We start from the raw sequence: 6,231 nt of genomic DNA, 5'->3' as shown, positions 1-6,231 counted from the left end.
CCAGGCCAGGTCAGGTCAGTTATGTAATTGTACCATCTTGTTTTTGGTCGACCTTATGGTCTTTTGCAGGTTGGTGTGACAAGCATGACTTGGTTTGCAAGTGTTTCCTGAAACACTCGGTGATATGACCAAACCATCGTAGTTGGGATCTCTCAATTTAAAGAAGTTAAAGGCTCAAAATTTAAAGATTTTCGGATTTTTGTGTTTCGCGTTTGATCTAGTAGCGTTACACCAAGAATCCTTAAACATCCCAATTTTGACGCCTGCACCTGTGAGCGCACTCTTTTGGTCATTATGCAGGATTCATGGCCATAGGTGAGAATTGGAAGGAAAACTGGCTTTTAAATTGAGAGCTTTTGCGGTCTTAGAAAGCTCTCGTTTCGGTTAAACCGAATGTTGAAACTCAAGTATGACCATTGACCACCCTTGTTATACCAATTCAGGTTTCTAATTCTATCATTCGTGAATTGCACTCCTAGATTCTTGAACTTCTTTACCTGTTTCAGTGTTTCGCCGCACACTTGCAGTGAGCACCGATCAGGATTTTTTGAAAGACAGAGTATGTTAGTTTTCTTTATGCTTATTTTCATCCCAAATTTATTGCAAAACATTCGAGTGCGTGTTGAAAATCAGGTGCGGAGGAAGATAGAAGAACTAGTTTATCTGCAAACAGCAAATGACTCACCCTGCCGCTTCCAACCATGACATACTCTTCGCCAAGGCGCCTGTCAATCCAGTTCATGAAAGGAGGAGGTGCCAGCGCACACTCCTGGCGGAGTTCAACATCCACAGTGAAAGGTTTTGACTTAACCCTGTTTAAACGGACGCAGACATTGACGCCAGAGTAGAAGAATTTCCAGTCGGCTGAACAGTTCCGGAACCACGTTGGCGTTTTGTTGAAAAACTCCCTACAAATATCTAAACGATACCGTTTGGCTTCTTCAAGTAGCTCCTTTCCTGTCAGAGAATGGACTTTTCGGATTCCAACTGTTCTTCTTTGGCAGATTCGTGAGCGAATACACGTAGGAGCTCCACGAGTACAAGTGCTCTGCGCTGTCTTCAGTTGCCTCCTCAAACACGTAGGTAACGCATTGGTAGATTTCCATTTCCGGGCGTCTTTTTTTTTCGAGAGAATGTCGCTTACTTTTCGAACGAGCCCCTCTGCCTAAAATTCGAATGCGTTCCTTGTTAACACAGGCGGCAAACGATGTAGGATGTTTGACATTCTTGTGCGTATTAATGTTTTTTTTTGGACACTTTTAGTCTGACTTCTTACTTTCGACCTGACCTTGGAAATAAAATTTCCTCCAGTATAATTGGAAATTTCGTTTAAGCGCTGAAGCTCCTCTGCCGCGAAAAGACAGTAGTCACTAAACTAGGGCTGTCCAAAGTGCGGCTCGCACAAACAGTTGAGCGGCTCTCGACCACTATCGTAAATAAGGCTGATGTGATTGAATCTAACTCTGTGAAACTGTTGGTGCTTTGTTCAATCAGGTTTTCCAGCTGGAACTGCTGAACAATCCATCATAAATCATCATAAAAGCAGAAAAATGTTGTAAAACGATGAGAAAGCTGTGAGACTACATTAGCTTTTATTGAAGTTTTCAGGAGCTGGTGGTCCGAAGAGACGCGTCCACATTTGAAACGATAATAATCAGGGCTAGATTAATTAATTATCTAATTGCAGGACTCTCGAAAATTTTCGTTTTTGAGTTATCACTTTATAAACTGTTTAAAAAATAGTTTCAAAAAACAACAATTTCTTGTTCAACTACTGTAATGCAGTGGTTCGCAAACTTTTTCAGCCGCGAAAACCCAACGGAATTTTGAAAACTGTCATGGAAGCCTGACAAGCTTACCTATATTTCGAAACGAACCATAAAATTATACAGTAACGTAAGAAAATTTTTTATTGAAAATTAAAATTACCATGTGGTTTTTTAATCCTGAGGAAATATTTTCTAAATACATTACAATGGTCTACAAATAATAAGGAAATCATGTAGGGTAAGCTGCCAATAGCTGAGACAATGTTATTCCTTTGTCTCTCCATTTTCAACCATTCCTGTCCTTCAGAAATGATAGGCCTATTGCCAAAATTGGCCTTCTTTTGTGTTTTTATTTTGATATCGAGTAACTGCAGTTCTAAACAGTAAAACTGAAGTGTATTTAGACGTTGAAAAGGTTAGGCTACTCGAATGTTTCAACTGCTGTAGGCCTATATGAAAAGCTGTTTCCTTATAGAGCTGATCCACCTTGTACTTTAGTTGAGCTACTATTTTTCCAGTACACTAAGTTAGGATGTAACATTATTAGTCTTTGATGCCACACACTTTGCAGGCCATACAAATTAACTTATACCAAATCATTATATGAATTTAAGGTCAAGCGATCTCTTGTGATCGACTTGTGAACTGCTTCGTGGAGACGGGGGTGTCATCCACGTCACATTTCAGGTTGCTCTATATAGAGTCATTGGGGTATCTCCTACCCCTGGTTGCCTATGGTGTAAGCAGAGCTCTTGTAAAAAGTGAGTCGCTCACGCTGTCGTTCATCAGCGAAAAACAGTCGTTCGTGCTTACCTTCTTTGATAAAGAAAAGAGCGCGCTTGTTTTATTGCTCACGTTCCCCTTCGTTTTGGCGATTAAAAAATTTTCACTCCGGTGCATTTTCGGACACCAATTGCATTCGTATGTTGCAAACATCAAATTTGCAATGTAAAACGTGCGTCTAACTGCAAATGTAATTGCTCATCATTATTTGTTGTAAATTTTATAGGAAATTTGATGGAATCCCATACTGAAGAGTTTTGTTTTGGTTACACTTGCCATAAATGGTTAATAGACCACTAAAGTTTTTCAGAACCTTCTAGAATTGTAGATGCCGACGTTCAACAATTCAATATTCTTCACTTTCAAATAGTGTTGCATGTAATTGACAATAATTAAGAAACTTACGTAATTACGTAACGAAGCTGCTGTTACGAACGTTTAGTAGGCCTACATATTAGGCTACGTTGTTACGCAACTTACTTTTTGGTATATCTTATGCACACAAAACATCTGTATGCATTCACTGTGTAAACGCAATTGAGACGCGTCTCTTGGCCCACATTGCCGTTTTCCGAAACCGGGTAATAGCATATTGACGGTGACTGCTATCGAAAATAAACGCAAATTTTGTGGAATTTAAATTCAATATTATAATTCAATATTTTATTTATTACATAAAATGATAGTCTCAGTCGTCGAAAAAATTTAAAAAATTTTCAATCCAACCATTTGTTGCCATTTTGTGTATTCATAGCTTTGTTTGTGCAAAAAAAAGAGCGACTAGCAAATAACCCCTAAAAGAGAGCTTACTAGTGGTTCCGGTCCGACGTTGAAAAAAGAGCGACGCTCTAACATATTAATATACTTATATCAAAATGCTGCATTATACCTTCTATGTTGATCTAGTTTTAACTATCGCTTGTTAATATTTGGGTCAGGCTGTGAAAATTTACAATTGCCGCTAACTTTCGCGAGAGAGCAGATGTATTCATCACAGTTCACACAAAACGCCGTTTTCTCTTTCGTGGTATGCAGCTGCATGCCGCCCGCCCCCTCGCATTGGGCTACGACTCCACGTTCTCGCTTTTCTGTCCCAGATTTCATGCTGCGCGTAATATGCATGAAATTGAAATGCATACAAGCGGGATTGCGGCAAGTCAAAGGAAAAATTGAGCTGCGTGTAATGTTTTGCGTTTTGCAGAAGGTGTGCTTTCCACAACATGAGTATCATGCAATGAATCAAAAGCCAAAGAATTTTAATTCATGAAAACCCGGTTGTTCTGCGACGTGTAGTTTTTGAGTAATATGCATTACAACGAGGGGTACGTCGCTGCAGCACACACATGCCTACAACCAACATAGTAAACATTGTATAACTAGGGTTAAATGATTCTATAACCTTGTTTCGCAACTTTTGAACGCCGATTGCGAAAGACATATTCAGGAAACAATAGCCTATCTTGCAGCTAACAAATAATGAGCAAGTTTTAAAAAAAGGAATGAACTTGATTGGCTAACAGCAAGTTGCATTCTAATCACATTTATGTTACACCACATCCTGTGTGCAATTTATATTTGTTCTTTTCAGCAAAGGAGTTATTGGTTTCTTTATACTCGTTAAACCTGCTAAATACGACCGTGTACAGACCTTAGCATAGCAGATGAGCGCGAGGGTCTAAAGCAGTGGTTTTTAACCTGGGGGTCGTTTGCCTTTTCTCTGGGGGTCGCGAAGACGACATTTAAATACCAATCACTATTACGAGAATGCCAATTAATTACCATAAAAAATTAACTGTAATGATATTAGTGAATGTTGTTGACAGTGAATGTTCAAACAGTTGAATAAAAATTGAATGTTCAAACAGTGAGCAGCGAGGAAGCAAGTTGTGAGATAGACTATTAATTATTTTTGCAGCAGATGATAGCCTAGGAAAGCCAGTGTAGGCATACTATTGAGTTCCCGGTATCAATCATAGGTAGCCTGCGGTAGCTAGCGTAGCGTAGCGGAGAAATTTCAAAAGCGACTGTTAAGAGCAAGGTTACATTTGCTATAGACATAAGAAAATAAAACTGGATTTTTTTATTGCCATTTCACAAGAAATAAGAACATTTTTATAGCTTATTTCATTCAAAATCAAGTCTACCGAGGGCTAACGAGTAGTATTTTTTGCTCAGTTTTCAACAAGCAAGAAAAATACTACTCGTTATACCAAAGTCAGTTAAGTAGCAAAAAAATGAATTTTTTAAGCCCGTAAAATGTTAGCGAGCTTCCTGTAATAACCATTCTGTTTAGCAGCTTTAGACTAAATGTATTACATATGCCTGAGTCAAAATTTTTAGAGGGGAGTCGTTAGTTACATTGGATTGTTAAAATGGGTCGCGGTATGAAAAAGGTTGAAAACCACTGGTCTAAAGGTACTAGGCCTATTTATAAATTAAAAAATTGCAGTCCTTCTAGTGATTCGAATAAGCTTTGGTTTTATAATATAACCACATATTAGCTCAGCATATATACTTGTTCCAATTTTCTAAATATGTTTCAAAACAGATTGGTGGCTATGCTTCCAAACTGGGATACAGTAACGAGTAAGACAGTAAGACATCTGTGCAGCTTTATTTGAAACTAGGAAAAGTATAATTTAAAAGGTACAGTCAGACCTTGTTAATCCGGACCACTTTATTTCGTCATAAAATGTCGGTTTAACGGGGTATCCGGATTATCGGAAAGCGAAAAATCAATCAATCTTGCAAATGTAGCACCGTGTTCACTAAGCAGTATGCACCTTACTCCAATCAAAGTATGCATAGGAGTTTATAGAGTGAAACTGCAACATTATGCATAGATAATTGGCTATTGTGTTCGTCAACAAACTACTGTAGCTATAGGACAATCTTGAATCTTTTTCTCTTCACTCTTAATAATCCGGTTTATCAGATTTTATTGCTATTTAATTAGCACATTTCCGAAACTTGTGTCGGAGTCGGACAATGGAGTTTCCGCATTAAAGGGGTAAAATGCATAAGAACTAAGAAAAAGTCCGTTCTCGGCAGTTTTGTGTTGTATAACGAGGATTCCGGTTGTTTGGGGCTCGGATTAACGAGGTCTCACTGTATTTTGTTAATTGGCAGCACCAATACAGCTGATTTTTCCATTTATTTAGTTTTAACAACAAAGATAAAACTACATAAAAAACTCACTTCATTTTTTGTGACGGATGGGGAAAATATTTAGACGATGATAATATAAACCATTAAAGAAATTTCTACTAAACTGCAAATAAGCTTTTTGATGGTCTAGTGCAGGGACGGGCAACTTCTTCGGTCGGCGGGCCTGATATGAGAAAATGAAGTACTTGGCGGGCCGGATTCCTGAATAGATTGGAACGCAGCTTTGTCTTATTAATGTTCATGGTCGAAAATGTTTGCTCATAAATGTATGCAGACCCGAACAGAACAAGTATATTTATGGCCATCTTTCTCAGGTTGGCAAACTTGGACTTATTCAGTGACGCAATACAGGGATTGCGGCAGAATGTGGCCGCAGGCCACATTATCATGTAAGACCGGAAACTGTCTGCGGGCCGCTCAAAATCCCGTCGCGGGCCGTATGTTGCCCACCCCTGGTCTAGTGATAACCTAAAACTCTTTAAAATTTCTGACCCTGCCTTCAAAACTACAA

Source organism: Clavelina lepadiformis, chromosome 1, assembly GCF_947623445.1.
Source record: "Clavelina lepadiformis chromosome 1, kaClaLepa1.1, whole genome shotgun sequence".
Lineage (NCBI taxonomy): Eukaryota > Metazoa > Chordata > Ascidiacea > Aplousobranchia > Clavelinidae > Clavelina > Clavelina lepadiformis.
The sequence above is the reverse complement of the archived record's forward strand: the minus strand, read 5'-3'. Positions refer to the sequence as shown.